The 8739-nt window shown below is 35.4% G+C and overlaps 1 long non-coding RNA gene across 1 annotated transcript in view; it reads left to right on the top strand.

The window, feature by feature from the left end:
- The window catches only part of LOC141556133 (uncharacterized), a 70039-nt gene extending 61300 nt beyond the window's left edge, over positions 1 to 8739 (top strand). Inside the window, exons 4-5 of the long non-coding RNA XR_012486439.1 lie at positions 4557 to 4717; positions 7996 to 8739. This is a non-coding gene — a long non-coding RNA (uncharacterized LOC141556133). The remainder of the gene's footprint in view (positions 1 to 4556; positions 4718 to 7995) is intronic.

The raw sequence follows: 8739 nt of genomic DNA, 5'->3' as shown, positions 1-8739 counted from the left end.
CACTATAATATTAGATTATATTAATATGCTATATTATAACATATAAAACATGTAGCATATAGCAAGGAAAATGGGGTTTTCCTTTTCTTGGGATTTTTCGAAGTGAGGCCAAAAAAGGGAATTTTTAGGTAAAAATTGTGATCAGTTTCATGGTACAACATGGTATAGTGAATTTAGTTGCAGAGGACTTAGATAAAAATCTCAGATCTTACTACTACTGCTATAATTTTGGTTGAATCACTTAACTAGAATCCCTTACAAAAAAATAGAGGATTGGCTTAGATGACTTCTAAAAATCATTTTCATTTCCCTATTTTTACCCCTCCAGCTCCAAATCTATAATCTTCTTGTTCCTTAAAATGTTTGTACCAGTCCCGGCACTCATTTTGCTTATGCTTATCATGAGTAGCACCAGACAAGATGACTCCTTGGGTTTGTCAAGAGAATGTCACTATTGATGTGGTTAGATTTTCCCAACAGCATATACATTCATTTTTCATTGTACAAAGAGCTTACATATAGAATATCAACCACCTAGTTAATGTTTATAGACAGTCCAGACCCGATATCTCAATATACTCTGACCATTTCCCCATCATTTCACAACATGTTGCACAATGCTAAGGATCATTTAAAATCTTATCTTTCTTTTTAGGTTGTCATGTCCAAAGAATTCATTGCTTGCTAGCCACTCAGGTGATGAACTTTTCTATAATTATTTGTGCTGGTCTTTTGACATAGACTTAGTTTTCCACTGGGACCATCCTCAACATTTTTTTTAATAACCAGTGTTTCTGATATGTGGGCATAATTCTGGAGAATTCAAACACCTCCAACCATGATTAGACATCAGAATAGAACTTTATGGAGTTGAGTATAAGGCAGCAGAGAATACAAATATTATTATTCCTAGTTTACAGACGTGGAAACTGATGCTATTCAGAATGAACTAACTAGGAAATGTTAGATCCCAGGTACAAGATCGAATCTCTGGACCACAAATCTCAGCACTCAATTCCCATTTTTATAAACCTTTGTGGTTTAGAAATCTTTTTGCAATAACATATAATATGGGTAAATGCCAGCCATCTTATCTAAAAAGATTTCTTTGAAGGCAGATGTGCCTTAAGAAAGTCTTCTTGTCTTGGACTAACATTTCCTTACCTTGCTTTTTATTCCTGACTTCCATTCAGGGCTACATTAAGGAGGAGAGGATATTGCCCATCTCATTCAACCACATGTCCATAACCCTTCCCTCTCCAGGTTATGCCATTGGTCAACTCTAAAATCACAGAATGGTAGGATTAAATGGGATTTTGGAGCAAATAGGTTTCTAACCCAGGAAGCTAAAACTGATAGGGACTTTGGAATGGAGAATATTGGTACATGGGATGTTATTATTTGTAGTCCTTTAGGTATTTACCTGTTCAAATGTTCATTTTACTGATGAAGAAATTGAGGTCCCAAAAAGGAAAGTGATAGGTTCAAAGTCATATAGCTCATTAGCAATCAAGGGTCCTAGAGTTTAAAGTTAAGACTTACCTTCATATCACACTAGCTTTGTGATCCTGGACAGGACACTTAATTTCTATCTGCCTCAGACTCCTCAATTACAAAATAAGGATGATAGCCTCTGCTTCTGAGGGTTGAAAGGATCTAATGGGCTTTTAACTTTACTAATTACTTTACAGTAAAGTATTCAGTGTTTTGTATGGCACAAAATAGGTGCATAATAAATGCTTAATCCCTTCTCTTCCCCCCTCCTCTCCTTTTCAGCCTCTCTATGCTAGGTTTTATCCACTGAAATTACACAGTTGCCTCCCTAAGGGGATAGGAGTGAGCGCTTCTCTTGAGAGATTTAGAGGAATTATATTGTTTGCCTTCCTAAAATCACCACTGCCAGTGTTACCACTACTGATCCACACAAACACATACATCTTTATATGAATGAAACAGGTTGAAATGACAATCAAGAGTAACCTTGGGAAAGGATTCTGGGAAGATGGCAGAGTCTATCAGAAAATTCTAATCCCTCCGGATTTCCCCCACAAACAAGACAAAAGAGTACCTTGGGATGAATATAGAGCAATAAAAACAAAGAAATTAGAGCTGAACAGTGGTTCACTTGGGCAGTGGGAGAAGATCAAGGTTTCTTCCAAGGGAGAGGTTTGGCCCAAGTGAAGTGTAAATCCTTCTAGAAGTAATTGGTGAGCCCTGGGGCCAGTTGATTGGGAGATAACCTAGGGCCTGTTATAGGAATGTTCACCTCCTGAACTATGTGGGGAACTAGGCATCTGAGTTGGGAAAGATTAAGGGAATCTCTGCTGATAAGGGACACCAGACCTGCGGTGCTGCCCAGAGGCAGCCCTGGGCAAGAAGGAACCAGCACACACCTGTAGAGTGCAGAAGCAGTGGGGCAGGGCTGCTGCTGGCTGGGTCCCTGACAGGAGGGCGGAGCTCTTGTTCCAGGCCAGAGGGTTGAACTGAACGAGGACCTAAGGCAGGAGGCACCATCTCCTGTGCCTCTAGATTAGAGGTGATTTCATCTACAATCTGCTATAAATAAGATTTTAGAACTAAGCAGGTAAAGGAGAAAGAACCCAATCATAGAAAGTTAGGATGAGAATAGGGAAGATGGGAGTTTATCTTCAGAGGAAGATAATGATGCAGTAAAAGCCTCTCTTACCCCAAAGACTGATGTTAAATGGTTATCTGCCTGAAAAGAATTCATAGAACTGAAAAAATATTTAAAAAAAAAAATGAGAGAGACTGAGGAAAAACTTTTTTTAAAAAAATCCAAGAAAAAAAGATTATAAAAAGAAAGTCAACCAACTAGAAAAGGAAATTCAGAATCTTAAGCAAGAAAATGACTCCTTGAAAATTAAAGTTGGACAAGGGAAAGTCAACAGAGTAATAAATAAGTAAGAAATTATAAAATACAATATAGAGAATGAAAATATAGAAGAGAATGTGAGTCATCATAAGAAAAATAACTGGCCTACCGAACAGATCAAGAAGAGAAAATATAAGGATATCAAAAAAGTCTTGATTTATAATACAAGAAATAATTTTTAAGTTTTATTTTTAATTTATGGCATAAATCATGTCTTTCCCAACCTATTCTATCCATCAATTTTAAATTGATTTATTTTTGTACCTAATTTCAAGACTGTATTAAATAGTATTTTTTCCCACATATATGCAAAGATAGTTTTCAACATTCACCTTTGCAAAACTTTGTGTTCCAATACCCTTCCCCCCCTTCTTCCCTATTCCCTCCCCAAGATAGCAAGCAATCCCATATAGGTTGAGCATGTGCAATTCTTCTAAATATATTTCCATATTCATCATGCTGTACCAAAAAAATGAAGTAAAAAGGGAAAAAAACAAGCAAGCAAACAACAATAACAAAAAATGAAAATACTATGCTTTGATCCACATTCAATATCCATAGTTTTCTTTCTGGATGTGGATGGCACTTTCATCACAAGTCTATTGGAATTGCCTTCAATCATCACATTATTGGAAAGAGCCAGGTGAATCACAGTTGATCGTCACATAATCTTGTTGCTGTGTACAGTGTTCTTTTCGTTCTACTCACTTCAGTCATCATCAGTTCACGCAAATCTTTCCAGACCTTCCTGAAATCATCCTGACGATCATTTCTTTTTTCTTTTCTTTTCTTTTTTTTTAGTTATAGCTTTTTATTTACTGGATATATGCATGGGTAATTTTTCAACATTGAGCCTTGCAAACCTTCTGTTCCAACTTTTCCCCTCCTCCCTCCCACCCTCTCCCCCAGATAGCAGGTAGACCAATACATGTAAATATGTTAAAGTATATGTTAAATACAATATAAATATATGTCCATACAGTTATTTTGCTACACAAGAAGAATTAGACTTTGAAATAATGTAAAATTAACCTGAGAAGGAAATCAAAAATGCAAGAGGATAAAAACAAAGGGATTGAAAATGCTATGTAGTGGTCTGATGATAATTTCTTATAGAACAATAATAATCCATTATATTCATATACCATAATTATTCAGCCATCTGTTCCCAGAGAGAGGACTGTGGGGGCTGAATGTGGATGACAACATAGTATTTTCACTTTTGTTGTTCTTTGCTTGCATTTTGTTTTTCTTTCTCATTTTCTCCCTTTTTGATCTGATTTTTCTTGTGCAGCATGATAATTGTGGAAATATGTATAGAAGCTGCACATGCTTGACATATATTGGATTGCTTAATGTCTGGGGGCGTGGGAGGAAGGGAGGGAAAAAATTGGAACACAAGGTTTTGCAGGGATGAATATTGAAGATTGTCTATGCATGTTTTGAAAATTATAATAAAAAAAAGAAAGAAACCTGATCAGAACGCTGATATGTTAAAAAAAATAAAATAAAATTCTCAGTTTACTGCTTCCCTTCTAGTCTTTTCTGCATGGGTTTTGTTTGTGCAAAACCTTTTTAAACTTAATATAATCAAAATTATCCATTTTGCATTCCATAAGTACTTTAGTTCTTCTTTGATTACAAATCCTTTCTTTCTCCACAGATCTGAGAATACCCACAAATTAAGCATAATCCTGAATGAAAAAAAAAAAAAAAAAAAAAAAAAAAAGGATATTCAATAAATTGCCAGACTTTCCGGATTTTATTGCAAAAGGGCCTGAACTTAATAGAAATTTGACATATAAGATTCAAGAGAAATAGAAGGTAAACACCAAAGATTAATTTCAAGGGACTCAATAAAGACAAACTGTCTATATTTTATACATGAAAATGTAAACCATATGTCCAAGGTGGTCATTGGTAATTGGGGGGTTCAAAATAAAGGTTGGGGTAGAGGTGAGTATGATGTGATTCTAAAAAGCAAAATTATAGGGGTAGCTAGGTGGTGCAGTGGATAGAGCACCAGCCTTGAATTCAGGAGGACCGGAGTTCAAATCTGGTCTCAGACACTTAACGCTTCCTGGCTGTGTGACCCTGGGCAAGTCACTTAACCCCAGCCTCCAAAAAAAAAAATATGTGGGAAAAGGTAAAAAAGAGTAATTATGTTATACAAATGAGATGTGAAATCAAGAACTGATACAAAGGGATTAGGTGAGGGAGGAGGGGTAGGGTAGTTCTGGAATCCTACTCACACTGGAAATAGATTAAAGAGAGAACAATACTATATATTTAGAAGGGGATGAAAGTCTTCTAAATTTATAAAGAAATAAGAGGGGGAGGAAATAGGATAAAGGGGAGATATAAAAAGGTGTATTGTTTAATGGGAATGGGATAAAGAAGGAAAAAGGAGAGGGGGAGAGAATTAAAAAGGGATTTTGGAGAGGGAGGTAGGGTAAATAATAACAAAACAAGGTAGTAGGTAGAAGGAAAAGCAGAAGAGTTAGCAGAAACATAATAATAATAATAATCTAACTCTCAGAAACATAATAATAATCAGGAGTAGAATTTATTAAAGAAACAAGTAATGATTATTAATTTCTTTTTTTTAGTTGAATAGGAAAGGTTAATATTTTTAAAATTTTCCTATTTGTTACAGCTTTTTATTTTTCAAAGCATATGCATAGATAAAATTATCTATGCATATATCTAACATTAGGCCTTACAAAATCTTGTGTTCCCATTTTGTGATTATTGATTTCAAACAAAATTAAAGCTAAAATAGATTTAATCAAAAGAGAAAAATAGGGAAAGTATACTATATGTCAACCATATTAATATTGTTTTAAACTATTTAAAATAATTAGATAGTGTAAATGTGGACTATTACTGTGATGTAGGAAATGATGAATTGGTGGACTTAGAAAATTATGGAATGACTTGGGCTTATGATTTTTATGTATGTAATATGCACATATATAAATAGAACAAAAGAAAATGTATAAAGAAGCAAACATAGACACCTCTGAACACAATGTGTAGTATTTATTATATAGGCTTCCTATATAGGAAATAGAAAGTTATTGTTTTATATTTTGAAGCTTCTCTTATATTCTATTGTGCACATGCAAATGTTTTTTCTTTCTTTCTCTTTTTCCCTATTGTTTACATTCTGTATTAAAGCTTTTAATAAATAAATTTAAAATAAAAAAGAATAAATAGCCTTAGAGTGGAGCTTGCAGGGGAGAAGAAAAAAAATCACAGTAGAACAACTTAGAGAGTGGGGGGGAGGGACTGCTCTCTAATTTTTCCTGAGTGATTGGAATAAATATTTATGAGTTACATTTAGCAACAGCTGATGAAACCACCCCCTTCTTTCTCATCCATTACCTCTTCCAATCACTCTTCAGTATCCTGGTCAGTGTAAGTCAAGGGTATACAAAATCCCCAAGTGATCTCTGTTTATTTTGCTCCCTTATTGACATATGCCATGCTTTCTCTCATTCTCTTTCCTCTGCTTAATGGTGATCATAGTTTCTTTTCCATCTTGAACATTTCATGTTCTCCAGTCCAATATTCTCTTTTCTAAGCTCCATTCCAGGAAAAAACAGAAGGCTTGGAATTAGAAAGACATCTTCATGAGTTCAAATCTAGCCTCAGACACTAGCTGAGTGACCCTAGAGAAATCACTTAACCCAGTTTGCCTCAATTCCCCATTTGTAAAATGAGCTGAAGAAGAAAGTGGCAAATATCTGCAGTATGTCAAAAAACAAAAAAATAAAAAACCTAAATGGGATCACGAATAGTTGGACATGAATAAAACAACTGAACAACAATTCTAAGATTTTGGATTGTTTGTAGCCTCAGTATACAAACACCTAATGCTGAATTATTTGCTCCCAGAGCCTTCTGTTTTTTCCGGGCTGTACCAGCATCAGTGGGCAAACTGCAGAGCCTGAAAGCATGTGCTTTGTTTGCAATGTCAGAAATGTTTTCCACTGCAAAAGATAAATGGGTTTGTTTTTACATTTCACAGCCTCACTCTTCAAGGGGAAAAGGTCTTAATCCTGGATCCTAAAAAAATCATTGCCTACATATAATCAAAAATAAATGCCAGGAGAGATCTGGTAGGATCCTGGAGGGTCAATTCAGGGTAAAAGAAGAGGCTGAATTTCAGACTATCTATCATATCTTTAATAGCTGCCAAGGCAACAGTAGTATTGGCCAATACTTGTGATTTTAGGTAAACCATTGATTTTCTCTGAGCTATCTTTTCTTCCTTGGTAAGATGAGAGGATTGGATGAGATGGTTCTAAGGTCCCATCCAAGGTTAAAATCCCATTCAGTCCACCAAGCATTTATTGAGTACCTACTATGTAGTAGAGAGAAAGGTCATGGCATAGTGTGGAGACAGAGCTCACCAGGAAAACCTGAGTGCTAGTCTCATCTCTGACACATTTTGGGTGTGTGACCCTGAACAATTATTTCACTTAATCTTTTAGTAGTTTAGGCCAAAGCTTCTGAAAACATGAAAACTCCATATGAAGTCTTATAGCTGAATGTGAGGGTCATGAAATTATGATTTATTATCAGTAAATGTTTGATTTGCGTATCTATTGCTAAATTATTTATAAGAATCACTGTAGGTTGCATATTAATTTAGTTTTAAAATGCAATGTTAGTTTATATTTTATTGTATTTTTATTTATTTTGTTCAGTATTTTCCAATTACAATTTAAACTGGGTTGGCCCATTCTAGAGGGGCATAGGTCATGTGTCTGACACCTATGTTCTTGACAGTTCTCTAAGACTAACTTGTAGAAAAAGTGATGCCCAGCATTGGTAGAGATAGCTTTCTTATCTCTATCCTTCGTATCCCTAGTAGTGTAAGGCACTATTAGGTCCTCTGTTCCCAATGCTCATTCCATTTTCTTTTTAAAAAATCATCAAACCTTTTTATTTTCAAAACATATGTATAGATAATTTTCAACATTCACCTTTGCAAAACCTAGTGTTCCAATTTTTTTTCCCCTCCTTTCCTCCCATTCCTTCCCCTATATGGCAAGAAAACTAATATATGCTAAACATGTACAATTCTTCTATAGGTATTTCCACAATTATCATGCTGCACAAGAAAAATCAGATCAAAAATGGAAAAATGAGAAAGAAAACAAAATGCAAGCAAACAACAAAAAAGTGCAAGTATTATGTTGTGATCCACACTCAGTTCCTACACTTCTCTCTCCAGATAAGGATGGCTCTCTTCAACACAAAATCCTTGGAACCGGTCTGAATCATCTCATTATTGAAGAAAGCCACGTCCATCAGAATTGATCATCGAAAAGTCTTGTTGCCATGTACAATGATCTCCTGGTGCTGCTCATTTCACTCAACATCAGTTCATGTAAATCTCTCCAGGCCTTTCTGAAATCATCCTGCCGGTCATTTCTTATAGAACGATCTAATTCCATAACATTCATATACCACAATTTATTCAGTCATTCTCTAATTCATGGGCATCCACTCAGTTTCTAGTTTTTGGCCACTACAAAGAGGGCTGCCACAAACATTTTTTGCACATGTGGGTCCCTTTCCCTCCTTTAAGATCTCTTTGGGATATAAGACCAGTAGTAGCACTGCTGGATCAAAGGGTATGCACAGTTTGATAACTTTTTGAGCATAATTCCAAATCACTCTCCAGAATGGCTGGATCTGTTCACAGTTCCACCAACAATGTATCAGTGTACCTGTTTTCCCACATCCCCTCCAATATTTGTTATTATCTTTTCCTGTCATCTTAGCCAAGTTGAGAGCTACTTCCTTTTTAAGGTCCTTTTTTCTTTTCCTTT

This window comes from Sminthopsis crassicaudata, chromosome 2 (assembly GCF_048593235.1).
Source record: "Sminthopsis crassicaudata isolate SCR6 chromosome 2, ASM4859323v1, whole genome shotgun sequence".
Lineage (NCBI taxonomy): Eukaryota > Metazoa > Chordata > Mammalia > Dasyuromorphia > Dasyuridae > Sminthopsis > Sminthopsis crassicaudata.
This window is presented reverse-complemented; position numbering and strand designations above follow the sequence as displayed.